Source organism: Ambystoma mexicanum, chromosome 2p, assembly GCF_040938575.1.
Source record: "Ambystoma mexicanum isolate Mex_15411 chromosome 2p, UKY_AmexF1_1, whole genome shotgun sequence".
In the NCBI taxonomy this organism is placed as follows: Eukaryota; Metazoa; Chordata; class Amphibia; order Caudata; family Ambystomatidae; genus Ambystoma; species Ambystoma mexicanum.
In genome coordinates this window covers 1,217,154,217-1,217,169,380 of record NC_090923.1, presented here as the reverse complement: position 1 = coordinate 1,217,169,380, position 15,164 = coordinate 1,217,154,217, and the positions used below count along the sequence as shown (strand labels likewise).

Here is a 15,164-nt window from a genome sequence, read left to right as displayed (position 1 = left end):
AAAAGTGCTCCGGTCCGTCCCAATGGATGGAATGTCCCACAAGTATTCGTAGCATTCATTTCCAAATAGAACTTTTCTCTGTTTAGCATGGACAGCGTTTATTGCAGTTCCTGTGCGTCACAGCAGACGGAGCAGTTGCGCCATTCATTGTGTTCAAATGTAGCTCGGCTTGTGATTAAGTTGTGGAATCTTTAAAGCTCATGAGGCTGGTGAATCATAAAATGAGAAGCTTGTATGAGAATGTTTTAAAATGTTGCACATTTGAAATTGATCTGAATATATTTTGAGAAACTAGTACCCATTAGGACTATTCAACTCGTTGAATTTCGTATTCGATACTTTGCTAGATTGTCATTTAATCTGATATTAAACGATCTAGGAAGCTGAGCTTTTGTTATTGAGGCGTTGGTTTTAATTGACGGCTTTTTCAAAGGTGTACATAAATTAATGTGACATCATGCATAATCAGGATGACTTTACCTGTGATACCTTGCGAAAGGAGATTGCCAGTCCAAAAAAAATGCTGGCTAGGTTGTTCTTTTTAGGTGGATTGTATGCTTGCATTGAAAGTAAGCAATCCACGTGTGAATTGCAGCCTCCGAGTTGTGCAGTTATTTTTTCTCTCGGCGTCTTCTGTCATTATCTATTGGCCCCAGTCAATCAACTCCTTGCGTGCACTCTGACGTCTCTTTTCAGACGTGTTATTGTTTGTTCCAAGTGTTTGGCAGAGTGGGAGGCGTTTGGTACACTCAATATTAGGGTATAGCTTTCACATTGCTCATCTTACAATGTTGTATGTTTTTGCCATGTCTTTTTGTGGCAGGGGGTTTTCCATGGTCTCCTCACCAGCCTTGCAGTGATATCTGCACTGTTGTCGGTTCGTTTTATGCTGCAGTGGTAGCCGTTCACCCACTGCTGCAGAGACTGGTGCATCATAACCTGCTCCGACCCCCCTCGGCACTAATGAGTAGTCTGCTCATTCATTGATCGTCAGGGGCACTGTTCGTAACTGGGATTGCCTTTATCTGTTGAATCTTCCTCCGTCTCTCAGCAAATACTTGGCTTCTCTGTTCCCCTTAACTTTTTTGTGCAGAACTTCATAAAATTCCTCCTCCGCTTAATGAAATCCTTGTCGGAGGCAATGCCGATCAGTGGGTGTCCTCAAAAATCGAGGTCTTGCTCAGTAACCCCTGGGAGTAATCTCCTGCTCGCCTTTTCTTTAGCATGAAGTGCCTCTTCCTTGGTACATCCCTATTCTATTCGGGAAATGCTTGCCTGTTCTTCGCATTTTTGGACTTGTAGTCGTGAATTTTATATTGGGGGGGGGGGGGGGAAGAGTAGAGCTACATGTCCCAGAATGCAGAGAAACACAAATCAACAAACCTCACTAAAAGAATTGGGTATTCATGGTATCCAAACACTACGGCAGGAGTATTTGCACACTCTTCATTTGCAATAGACCCAGTGATATTTTTGTAACGCAAACCAGGGTCCGATTTTTCCAAGACACAAAACGGGATCCTTTTCTCCACTCTATTTTACCTTGCATTAGATCGCTGCCTTTCGTCCATGCGACTCTCCAGTGATATACAAGGCATCCACATAGACCACTCTAGTTGTCACTTATGCCGATGACTACATGCTTTTCCTCTGGAAACCGCAGTCTTCACTCCCTTACATTTTATTTGTTTTTAATTATGCCAAGATCTCTGGCTATACTCTTACAAGGTTCAAGCTGCAATGGATGTCTCTTCTAATGACAAAAGGTCTACTAAAATATTTAGGAATTCAATTTCCTTCAATCTTTCTTGGCACAAAGGACCTCGATGGTTCAGCTGTTTGTTGCAGGGTACACACACTCCTTGACAAATGTGCACCCCATATTCTCTTGTGGGTGGGACAGGTTAATAACCATCAAATTGATTATCATCTGAGAAGACGTTTATATCGTCTGCATAAACGTTAATAATGCACAAATGTCAAACATCAAAGGCCAAAAGAGGCACACAGCTCCCAAACCAAAAGGAGGACCAAACCGAATGCCAAATGGCGTTCCTGCACACACTAGCATGGTTGTTAGGCAGTTTGACCCTGCAAATTCAGCTCTGCCAGCTGCCCCTTCCAAAAAGTATATATGCATCCTTGGGACCCTATTGTTGCTCTCTTCAGCCCATTTCTCCCACCCCCCAAATCCATCAGAAATAACTTTTTGCTGAGTTTATGGTCCATACTCTAGAGAGCTTGTTTGGGGGGAAAAAAATGCCAGTCCAAGTATAGCAATTCTGATCACTGCGGAACACGTTAGTTAAGTTGAAGATTTAATGGCTAGTATAGCCAACGGGTATACACGCAATCAAGAACTTAATAAAAAATCGAGCGAACTGTATATCTGCACATTTTACGATTGTCTATAGGCTTGATATTTCACATTTTAAAGCTCTCCAAAGAGCTTGGCTAAGATAGCTCATCTTTTGAAAATATTTCTCTCCAACACCTTCAAACTGAAACGCATAGCCTCCTTCATTTTATAAAACAGTAACATGGCTATGGACTCTACCTAAACTATTAAGCTATCGCTGTTGAATACGTCAAAATTGATCTCTGCGAATCACAGTAGAAAAATTAGTGGCGCTATTTCAACTCGAGCACTTCAACATCAGTCACTCAAACGGCACTAGTGGTCTAAGCCATCCGCACTCCTGAAAGGCTTGACATTCTCCATCTTTAAAGTTCTGCTTCTTGTTGACACTACGTTGTCCTTCCAGGTACTTTGCTTCACATGCTGTATAAATGCACGTACATTAGGACCTCTGGCTGAAGATCTGGTTAACGTATTAGACATTTGGAGAAAAAAAACTCATTGAACTCGGAGTTGGTAGTCATTTTTAGTGGCACATATTCGTCACCCCCCTGCCCCCCAATTTCCATTGGATGCAGATAAAAACCATCTGCAATCAAGACTTCAGTCAACGACTGGGAAAAGAATAATCCACTAAATGGTGGACACTGGTATGCTACGTCATGAGATCTGTTGCTACTCTGCCAAAGTTGGGCACAAACAAACCTTCACAAGATCCATGGCCTCTTATCCAGCATTGCCTTACCAAAGGTAATCAATTGGTCGAAGTGGGTGGCCTTGCTAACCCGATTTTAGCTCTTCCTTTAGAATTACATTTATATCTTGGATGCCCCAACACTCGCAGCCTCCCCGTGTCTCTTACAACACCACGCTTTATATGCATTACATTGCCCTTTGATTTTTATTACCTGCTCTATTGTGACCAAAGTTGATGGCGATGTTCTCTTTTCTATCTTCATCCATATCTGTCGCTCCCTTCACTGCATGCTTTCAGGGGCAAGGTATATCTCCCCATAGACTGTCTTAAAGACCCGGTTGAAGTAAACCTGGAATCTGATTAAAAGGCCTGATTTCAATTTTCTTGTCTTCATATCCAGATTACAGGCACTATCTATATACCGTCACTATAACTATTAGTTTTACTCGCAAGTCAAAGAACAGAAAATGGCTTGTTCATGTTCCCCACCAGGTCATTGCACATTTTCTGATTTGAAAACTGATGCTAATGTCGAACCGCTTGCTTTTATTGGTGCATCTTGTGTTGTATTCTTACTTCTCCAGCATGGGGTCTGGCATGGATTCACATGCTCATGAATATTCCCAGTCGTCAGGCTGGGAATCCTCGGTAAAGAAATCAGTATCGGTTTCGTTTCTGATCTGTCTTTCATAGTAGTAACCAATCACTGATCTCTGTGTCATACTGACCACAGCCAATGACTGCCCTCTCCCTAAGCCCCGCCTCTGGCAGCCAGCCTCAGATTTTTACCGCACCTTCAAATGTTGGGAGTCCTCGTGCTTAGCTCTCGAGCTTTTGCTGCGTGTTTCGCGCTTTTTCAGGTGAATTTTCACATTTTTTTGGTTAATCGAGCCTCAAGCTCCACCGTTTATACTTCCGTTAATGGGTACCCGTTGCAGGATTTTCCTACGCCCCTCAAGGGTGAAGATTTCGTCGAATCAACCTCTTGGAGGATTCCGGAAGATTTGCGGCCTACTTTGAGATGGCCCAGGACGCGAGTTCGTCACCCGGACCCAAGCTGTTTCGCAGCTGCCTTGGATGCGGGTTGCAGAATGTGTTTAAGGTAGGGGTGTCATGGTATTAGTTTTATGACGGTACAATAACCTTCCTGCCAAAAGACGGTATATCATGGTTATCACGGTATAGCAGGTGGAGTTAACCAATCTTAATATTTTCTAAAAGGTCACAAATTGTCAGATTTATCATCCCAAACAAAACCAGGCACCCAGGGCCAGAATTTGGCTTTTCAAGATACTTTCTACTGAAATGCCACCCCTTGCTTCCACCAAACACATGTGGAGAGGAGGAGGTGTGGGGGGGAGCCCTGCTGCGACTGGCAAAGCAAACTGAATAGCTTTTCTTAAGTGGTCATTTTGGCTTTTAGCTCCCCTACTGGCGACTGGTGAAGATGAACATGTTGCCATCTTTATAACCTGCATGCCACAGATCAACAGAGACTGATGGTAGTATAAGCTTGTGCGCATACACACACACACACACACACACACACACACACGCACTCTCTTTACCTTACAGCCTTTAGTTTACTTGTGGGCCAAAAGGTGTTCATGTAATCACGGACATGTTACCCTTTGGTATGGCAGCAGGGAATACCCACAGAGATGAGTGAATTTCGCAGTGTGACTTATTATATGTAAATTCAATTATAGAACCAGGGAAATCCCCCATTGTCATATGTTTAGCAAACATTATCCATTATAAATCTATAAACCCCAAAGCCACCAACCCAAAGTAAAGCCTTTCCCTTCTTGGCACTGTATTTATTTATTCTTATTGCTAACATATTGATTTTGTGTCAGGCACGTGTGGTTTATGGAATGGCATTAAAAACTGCTCCAACTAAAACTACTTGGCAGATGGCACATCCAACAGTGCAAGACCAAGACTGTGCAGCACTTGCTTACTGCATCCTTTCCAAATCAGATTGAAAAGCACACTTCACGGTATAAACGGTATACCGGTATAAACAATGTGACGGTTATTATTGTTCAATTGAGTGGTTCACGGTATCTTTAACGGTATACCGTTATACCGTTACATCCCTAGTTTAAGGAGGACGAACATTCCCGATGCCTCTACTGTCTTCATGGGGACAAGACTCATGTAGAGAAGGACTGCCAGTTCTGCAAGAACTTGTCGGAGCGGACCATGAGGGACTGTCGATCCCGTCTCGCCAGCTGGTTGGAGAAGGGCTCAACGGGTGAGAAGAAGAAGAAAGGGTCGGTTTCTAAGTCCTGTGCGGGTGCCCCGGCGACGGGGGCCCAACACCAGGCCAAGCGCCGCAAGTCCGCTGGCTGCGGGAACGCCGAAAGGTCGGGCTCTTCGGTCGCCAGGCAGGGCGTACCTTCCCCGGCACCGTCAACCACGAGCCAGCGCTCCGGTTCGGGGGAGAGGAAGTCCGAGACCCTGGGTAAGATCCGGGAGAAGCTGCGTCCGATCGCGGGAGAGGAGGAGCGAGGTGTCGCCCCTCCCCCTAAGGAGAAGGCCCAGGACACACTTAAGGTGGTGAAGGCCCCCACCCAGCAGGCAAAGGCCTCTATCGAGGCGACTCTGGCCAAGCCGGCAGAGACCCCGCCAGCGGAGACTGCCTCTGGGATTAGAGTTTCCTTGCCGCCAAGGAGGGAATCCTCTTTTCAGCCCATCGTCGTGGCCGCCATGGTGGAAGAAGCGAGGGGGGGCACGGTAGCCTCCTCGAGCTCGGAGTCAGCCTCGGAGGAGGAACTGACCGAGGCTGTGAGGAACCTCGAAGTTCCATTCGAGAAGGTTCGATCCCGTAAGGAAGAACCGCGGGAGATAACCGAGGAAGACGACGATGGTGAGGAAGAGCAGCCTTTCCTTCCGGCGCGGCCGGAACCTAGGCCTCAGGATGGCTCGGCGGCCATTTTGTCTGCGATCCAGTCCTTATGCTCTGAGATGAGGACAAGATTCCCACGGCCCAGGCCGGAGGACCCGCAACCTGGTCCGTCGGGAAGTCCTCAGAACTAACGACGGAGGACCTAACCCTCTCCTCCGCTCGCCCCCATAAGGCCTACAGTTACCTCCTCATCCTCCCACGAGTCGGGAGATGACGGTGAGTTGGGCTCGACGACGGTTTCTGAGGGCGACGACGACGGAACGGGTCTCCCGTCGCACGGGACTCACGGCCCGACGAGATTGGCTCATTCCACGCCATGATCGCCAGAATTGTTCCAGATCTGCCCGGAGGAGCAGAAAAAGAAGGTTTCCTCTATCAGCGCCGGGAGGCCAAGAGGAAGACTGTCATCGCGGTGCCTCTAATCGATGATATCTGGGAGGAGGGCCTGTCGGTACTCAAGAACCCCTCCACGGCACCAGCCAAACGGGACTGGTACAAGAAGAAGTACCGGGTCCCCGAGACCGCTCCCCTGTGCCTCAGGGCCCAGCCAACGCCAGACTCGGTCGTCTCGGCGGCGGCGAAGAAGAAAGCGGCGGGGTCAGGAGCCTCAACGTCGAATTCCCCTCCGGACGGCGAGGGAAAGAAGTTGGACGCCAAGGGGCGACGGGTCATTTCGTCGGCGGCGACGACGATCAAAGTGGCCAACGCCCTGGCGATCGTGGCCCGTTACGACAGCGAGCTCTGGTTTAAGCTGGCCCCCATATTGGACTTCCTACCGGACGACAAGAGGTCCGAGGCCCTGGAAATACTTCAAGAAGGTGAGGTGGCGTCGGACCACACCATAACGGTGGCAACCGATATTGCCGATACCGGGTTCCGCCAGCTGGGCAACAGAGTTTGCCTACGACAACGGGGTTGGCTCCGGGCGACCGACTTCCGTCAGGACGTCCAGACCAGGGTGTTGGACATGCCGTTCGACGGCAGCAACTTGTTCGGGAAGGCGGTGGACGAATCCCTCCAAGCCATAAAGACTGACACGGAGACGGCCCGCGCCCTAGGAGCCCTTCAGCAACGACGGCCCTTTCGTAGCTCCGGAGGCAGACAGGGGGCCTCCAAGGGATCCAGCGGTGGCTCGTCGTCGTACCGCCAGGCGACACGCTCCTCGTCTCAGGAGGCCTACGTTGGTGGCGGCAAGCAGGGAGCGCCTCGTCGGCGTCGGCAAGGTGGCCAGGGCGGCAAGACCACCACCTCCAAGCAGGACTGAACCGGCTGTGGCCTCGGGCCCCCACCGAAGCACCCAGGTGGGAGGCCGGCTGACGAAGTTCCGACCGTTGGGTGCTGGATACCCTGGCAAGAGGACACTCTATCGAATTCCTGAAGAAGTGCCCTCACGTTCCACCTGTGGCCAGGAAGGAAAATCACGTCCCGCAACTGCTGTTGGAAGTACGGGCGATGCTCAGAAAAGGCGCCATCGAGCTCGTCCCGAAGAGGCTCCGGGGCTCCGGGGTGTACTCAAGGTACTTCCTCGTCAGGAAGAAGATGGGCGGCTAACGCCCCATCCTGGACCTTCGTCGTTTGAACAAATACATCAGGTCACAAGTTCAGGATGGTCACCCTCCAGCACGTGCTGGGACAGCTGGAGGAAGGCGACTTTCTATCGTCGTTGGACCTGGAGGATGCTTACTTCCACGTTCCCATCCTCCGACGTCACCAAAAGTTCCTCAGGTTCGTCGTCCAGGGACGCCACTACCAATTCAGAGCACTGCCGTTTGGATTGAAGTCGGCCCACAGGGTCTTTACCAAGTGCCTAGCACCTGTGGCGGCACGGCTGCGCCTGCAGGAGATTCACGTCTACCCCTACCTGGACGACTGGCTCATCCGCTCCAGGACGAGGGAACTCGTCGTCGAACACACTGCGATGACCGTCCAGCTACTCACAGACCTGGGATTCGCCATAAATTACCCAAAGTCCCACCTGGTGCCGTCGCAGGTGGCCCTGTTTTTGGGAGCGAAGCTCGATACAGTGAGGCGCCTGGCGGCACCGTCGGAAGAACGGACGAAGACCATTCTAGGCAAAGTGCAGCGCCTGCTAGCCATGGACGTGGCCAGGGTGAGGTTCCATCAAGTCCCTCCTGGGGATGATGTCCTCTTGCATCTACCTGGTGCGCCTCTGCAGACTAAGGATGCGCCCTCTTCAAGAATTTCTCGACGCCCATTGGATGCAGGCGACGGGCACCTTCGAAGACAGGGTCCCCCTCAACGAGGTTTTCCGGCGGGCGATTCAGTGGTGGGGCGTTCGAGCGCACCTCACGGCGGGCACGGACTTTCAGATGCCGGCGTACCAGGAGACGGTGATGACGGACGCTTCCCTGGAAGGTTGGGGCGCCCACACCGGAGATCTCCACGCAAGAGGCCTCTGGCTCCTGGAGGAGAAGCTCCTGCACATCAACATCCTGGAACTCTGAGCCGTGTTCTGGGCTCTCAAATCGTTCCTCCCGTCGCTCAAGGGCAAGGTGGTGCGGATCTTCACGGACAACACCACGATAATGTTTTACATACGGAAGCAGTGAGGCACCAGATCCCCAGCCCTATCCAAGGAGGCACAGGATCTGTGGCACTGGGCGGTCGCCCAGGGGATGTTCCTGGTTCCCTTCCACCTGGCAGGAGAAAGAAACACCATTGCCTACTCGCTCAGCAGGGAGCTGCGCGCGTGTCACGAGTGGGAGCTGCGCCAGGATCAGGTGGATAAACTCTTCCGACGATGGGGCAAACCCCAAATCGACCTGTTCGCAACGGCGACGAACTCGAAGTGCCAGAGGTTCGCCAGCAGGTTTCCCCAGCCGAGAAGCATGGGCGATGCGTTCTCGTTCCCCTGGGACGGCCTATACCTGTATGCGTTCCCTCCGTTGCCGTTGTTGCTTCGACTCATCAACCAGCTCAAGAGGTCCCGCTGCAGGATGATCCTCGTCGCACCGGCGTGGCCGAGGCAGATCTGGTTCCCGGACCTTCTGGACTGGTCAACGTCCCCATCGATCAAGCTGTCGGCGGACGCGGATCTTCTCTCCAGAGAAGGAGGCGCCATCTTCCACCACGACCCGGCGTCGCTGAACCTGCAGGCTTGGCTCCTGCAGCGCTAGAGTTTGGAGGGTACGATATACCGGCGGACTGCAGAGGTTCTTGCAAAGGCCAGGGCGTCCTCGACTCTCAAATGCTACTGTCATAAGTGGAAGAGGTTCTCTATCTGGTGCCGAGCACAGAAGATCAACCCCCTACGGATTACGGCCCCTCACGTGCTGCCGTACCTGCTATCGCTGGCAAAGGCTGGGCTAGCCCATGCCTCCATTAAGATTCATCTGGCGACGATCTCCGGATATACCAGAACCACAGGACGGACGTCCCTGTGGTCCCATCGACTGGTAAAAGAGTTTATGAAAGGACTGTTCCGGTCGTTCCCGCCGGTGAAGGCCCTGGCCCCGGCGTGGGAACTTAAAGTTGTGCTGACCACGCTCATGGGGCCCCCATTCGAGCCGATGCACTCCGCACCGATGAAGTTTGTGTCGTGGAAGACTGCATTCCTGGTGGGCATTACCTCCGCACGACAAGTGGGAGAGATCCAGGCCCTATCCTGCAAAGCACCGTACTTGACTTTCCATGCCTCGAGGGTGGTGCTTAGGACACACCCCTCCTTTATGCCCAAGGTGCTGTCGGACTTCCATCTTAACGAGCCCCTGGTGTTACCAGTTTTCTTCCCGTCTCCTTTGTCGCCGGCCGAGAGGACTTTGCACTCGCTGGATGTGGCTAGAGCGCTGAAGTTCTACGTGGACCGCACGAAGAGTTTTCGGAGGACATCACAGCTGTTTGTGAACTTCGGACCTGTGAATCAAGGGAAGGCTCTCTCTAAGTCTTCTATTTCCAGATGGCTCTCCGGCTGCATCATGCACTGCCACCGGTTGGCTAACCGACCGCTGCCAGGCCGTCCGAGAGCCCATTCGACCAGATCGATCGCTGCTACTACGGCGTTCCTATCTGGTGTACCCCTGCTGGACATCTGCAGGGCTGCTACGTGGAGGTCGACGCACACCTTCACGAGATTCTACTGCGTCGATCGGGATTCCAGGGAGGAGTCCAGGGTCGGCCAAGCAGTGCTGCGCAACCTGTTCTCTTAAGGTGAGCCTGGTGAGGAGGTAAGAGACGCTTAATGTTGAGTTGTTGTATTGCGTAATGTTGAGCCTTTTGCCACCTCCCGTGGTTGTGCATGTGTGTACTGCTATGTATTCTTATATTCATGAGCATGTGAATCCATGCCAGACCCCATGCTGGAGAAGGAACAAGTTACTTACCTGTAACTGTTGTTCTCCAGTATGGGTCTGGCATGGATTCACATGCGAACCCTCCCGCCTACCCCTCTGCGGCTCTTCACTTGGTCATACTGCCACTTTACGTGCTACCAAATCTGAGGATGGCTGCCAGAGGCGGGGGCTTAGGGAGGGGGCAGTCATTGGCTGTGGTCAGTATGACGCAGAGATCAGTGATTGGTTACTACTACGAAAGACAGATCAGAAACGAAACTGATACTGATCTTTCTTTACCGAGGATTCCCAGCCTGACGACGGGGAATATTCATGAGCATGTGAATCCATGCCAGACCCATGCTGGAGAACAACAGTTACAGGTAAGTAACTTGTTCCTTTTTAGTTTGGGCTATTACCTGGCAGAGCCACCTGTGAGCCGAAACTATGGTATTAGAATACGGATGGGGAGAAATGGCATATGAGGAGGAACACACAGCCTGAAGGGTTTTGGTTATTTGCCCACTCATTGACTGCCCATGACCATTCTCACCCAGTTCCTGCCCTTCCCTGCCAAAAACGCCTCCTCATAGGAACTCTCAACTCGCTTTACCAGACCTGCCATAAAACTTTGCACTCGTAAGTGCTTGACCGTGTTTTTTCTGGGCAGTCTTCTGAGAGTTAATGTCTTCATTGAAGCTGCAAAGAGCTACTGGTGCAAAACAATGCCTAAACAGGTCTGCCTTCAGCCACTCTCTTTATGCGTGTCCTTCACAAAGCCCTGGCAACCGACATTCGTCTCGGGTGGATAGCTCAGCGGCAACGTGCTCGCCTTTGACATGGAGCCACACAGGTTCGATCCCTGGGTCCGCGCTTAGAAACCTTTGGGTATTAAGCGTGTTATAAATAACCTATTATAACATTGGTAAAGCCAACAGTTTTGGCTTGTGTACGTATTCAACATTTGCCAGGCACAGCTATTGGATGCCCAGGTACTCGCACCATTTTGCACCTGCTACCATCAATGGTTTGTTAATGCCAGTACGGCAGTGTCTGACACGCTTCTTTCCCATGCCTACACAAAAGCCCGAACTGTTGGCATAACCTTTGCTTGTTCTAATTTTTTCATCTATTTTGTACATATACCAGGATAAAATTCAGCCAGCAGAGGTCACTATTGTACAAGGAAGACTAGTGATCAATGCATATTACGCCAGTTCACCTAATGGAAATTCATTTTAAAAACGTTGCACATAGCGTTACTATTTCTGTGGAATTGGTTTGTTTTTTGATGATGCTCGTATACTTGTAGGCACATAAACCTTGCAATAGTGTGTATTTTGTGTGGTGAGATGCTTCTGTACTAGCTTTTCTTGATTCACATATTTAAATAGTGGCTGTACGATATTGCCTTTGGTAGTCTTGGAAAATGGGGGCATTGTTCCACAACACGTTATAATATAATAATACTAATTTGGCATTTATATAGCGCTACGAACCCTCAGGATGAGCGCTTCTTACTATTACCCACAGTGTGTGGTGCTCATTTAACGACCTCAGAAGGATGAAAGGCTGAGTTTGGCCCTGCCGGGAATCGAACCTGCATTAGCAAGCTCGGCCCGATGTCAAAGCGTACGCTCTACTCACTGTGCCACTTGACCGGCTATAGCTAGGACTTGGTAAGTAAATGGCATGGGCTATGAAACTTTGCTCATTGCTGCACTGGTGATCTATTGGCCAAATTAGTCCAGTTTTTAAAGACGCTTCTTTGACAGGTCAGACCTTCTTTGATTCCTTTTCTATAGTTTATTATACCATTTTAAGGACACTGCTACGACGGTGCAGGTATTTTTATAATGTCCAGACACAAATGTTCAACTGTTGCCTCAGTAGCAATTCTGGTGTGCCCCAATTCTGTACAGAGCAACGGCCATCGAGTACTCCGGAGAGCCCATTTTAGGATGATCTATGCCCATTTGGCTGATTTGTTTAAAGGACAGAATTTTTCTTCTGTGCTTTTTAATATCTGTTCCCTTCGCTTAGAATTTTCACTCGTTAAGTAGTCACGATATTACCCATTATGGCACAAGAGATTATGTAGTAACTTTATGGCACTTGCAGTTTGGCTCTTGGATTACAATGTTGATATTTAGCTTTAATAACCCTTTCGTCTAGGATATGTCCGACGCATATATGGTTGCGCTTCTTATTTAACCTCTGACAATATTATATCCATTATGTTTTTACATGTTTTTGTTCCAAGATGGTGGCTTTGTTAGTATCTCAATTTCATTGAATATGTGTATTTATTAAATGTTATATAGCGCTTTACATGAAACAAGAATACATAAGCAGTACAATACATATCGTGAGCCAAGAACAATATATAGAACAATTTGCAGAGTTCATTGGAGAACAACCTGGATGGGATAGGTGAGTGAGTGAGTGAGTGGGTGGTACGGAGTGGTAAGGGGGGGTGGGTGGTAGGAGTACAACCTGATTAGGCTATAGAAGATGAAAAGTAGTAGAGGGTGGTCGGGGGGGGGGAGGAGTAGGTGGGCTTTTAGGGTGGAGCAGAAAGAAGAGTATGAGGAGATAGAGCGGATCGGTAGAGGAAGAGGGGGGGCAAGGAGCTGGAAGGAGTGGAAGCAGCAAGGGGCGCATGCTGCAGGTAGGACAGTGAGTAAGAATTGATCAGCAGAGCAGAGAGGACGAGAGGGGGAGGAGGGAGGATTGGTAAGGAGGGGCTAGGTCATGATGAGATTTGAAGACAAGAGTAAGTTCAATTTGAGTTGGGAGTGAAAGGAGAGCCCGCCAAGAAAGGATAGGGAAGGGGAGCTGGAGTCAAGAGGAGAGGGGGAACAGAGTGTACGGATAGCAGAATGGTAAAGTGATTGAAGGGGGGCAAGATGTGAGGTGGGGAGGCCAAAAAGGAGAGCTGAGCAATAGAATAGACGAGAAAAAATGAGGGAGGAAATTAGGAGTTTGGCGTGAAAGGTGAGGGAAGATCGAATTTTGCAACCATGATACAGATGGAAGCGATAGACACGGGAGGTGAGAGATGTAGTGAGAAAAGGAGATGTTCGAGTCGAAGTGGAGGCCAGAGGAAGAAGAGGAAGTTTCTGTTTTCACGATATATATTGAGCCTGCAATATAAACTTGTAAAATTGCCTGACGAAGTCCCGTTTGGGAACGCGTGTCGTTATTTCTCCAGCATTGGATACTTCATAGATTCACCTGCTATGAACATTCTCCCGTTGTCAAGCTGGGAATACTCGGTTAACTTTCACAGTAATTAAAGGAACAATAGCCAATCTCGCTTCATTTGGGTGCTTTTGGCCTCCACCAATGGGATGTAGTGTAGTTCCTCCCCTGCAGATTCCCTTCAGATTCTATGCGCATGTCCTCAGGGTTTTAAAAGCTCCACAACTTCAATTTCAACAGTTTGGAAGATACCTCCACAAAAGTTATTTCACCTGTCTTAGAGATAGGTGAGGGAAAGAATGGTGGGGAATTCATATTTATTCAATGCCTGTGCCACTTGTGGCTTAAAGAATGACTGAGGGGGATAAGCATGCTGAATGCATTTACTGCTTACACCCCCGTCACTCTGAGGATTGTGGCCACTATACATGTCTTTTGAGCCCACAAGCCAAGTCCTTCGGCCCTGGCTAGTGAGCGCGTCCTTCAGGTGTGACATCTGTATATTTGAACATACTACCGGGCCACTAGCAATGGCCAGTGGCCATGGCCTTCGTCTGTGTCCACTTTCCACCACCCCCCCTTAATGTAGCTGTAAAACATTTTTTTCTTTACATTTTTTAAAAAGAAAATTTTCCCCATAACCCTGATATTTGTTATCAAATGACTGATTATTGGAAAAAACAATGCAAAAAATGCTTCGCTGCTCTCCCATACATTCACTAAGTGCACCCCCGAATCTTGGAATGCTCCCCTACAGTCCTCAACTCCCCAGCCCTCTCCCATTCCCCACCAACACTTGTTTCTTGTGAAAGACTTTCAATCCTGATCTAGTTTTCTTTGATAGCTTCGGTTATCCCACTGAATAACAGCGGCAACGAGAAAACATTAGTGTTCTGAACTGCTCCTTAAGCCCCGTCCAACTCTCACATTTCTTATGGTATCTTCTTTCTCCCTCACCACCTCTAGCCTGATGCCATTTCATAGTACTCCTACGTCCCGTCCCCTATCCTCCATACCTGTGGGACATTCCGTCCATCCGTACGAAGCCAGAGCACTTTTAAAGCATCAAAAAATGAACTTTGTTGTCCTTTTTTATTTTTACACTGGGCCACCGCACGTGAACGTAGCCCCACCTTCCCAAGCTCTGCCCTCTGCATCGCCCTTAGTCCTTTTCTCTGCGCGTTTGGGGTCTGACGCACTTACATCTTGGGGAATATTTTTCTTTTGTTCCCTTGTCCTTCATATTCCTGCTCCGGTTCCAGTGTCGTCTTTATTCCATCTATGCTGGAGCGTCTGGGATTCGTGTCCTGTTGGATCCCCACTCTCTCTGCCTGGAGTGCTTGTGCCCGGAACACCGGTGGGACTCCTGCTTCTATTGCGACTACTGCTCACTCCGGGCACTCCAGCATCGGCTTGTTAGGTAGGAGGGGGTGTTCCAGCGGATTCCTCCCCCATATTTGCAGAAGTTCATTGAAGAAAAAAGGTAACGGCCGGTAAGTTTGTTCCTTTTTAGGGCACCCTGGCCAGGCAACTCCTTCCCGGGGTCTTGGGGGTCTGGGAGTGACACAAGTGGCTCTGGTACCGGGGATCCCCCAGAGGTGTCCCGAAGGGATCAAAACTGCACTCCAGAGTTTCCTCCCAGGTTCCCTGCAAAGGGGCTGCCAGGACCAGATCTTAATCTGAGGTTCCCCTTTTGCGGAT

General features: G+C 49.6%; 1 protein-coding gene across 3 annotated transcripts in view; it reads left to right on the top strand.

Annotated features, from left to right (window-relative positions):
* The window catches only part of OTUD5 (OTU deubiquitinase 5), a 731,936-nt gene that overhangs the window by 71,034 nt on the left and 645,738 nt on the right, over positions 1–15,164 (top strand). The gene's annotated exons all lie outside the window — the stretch shown is intronic.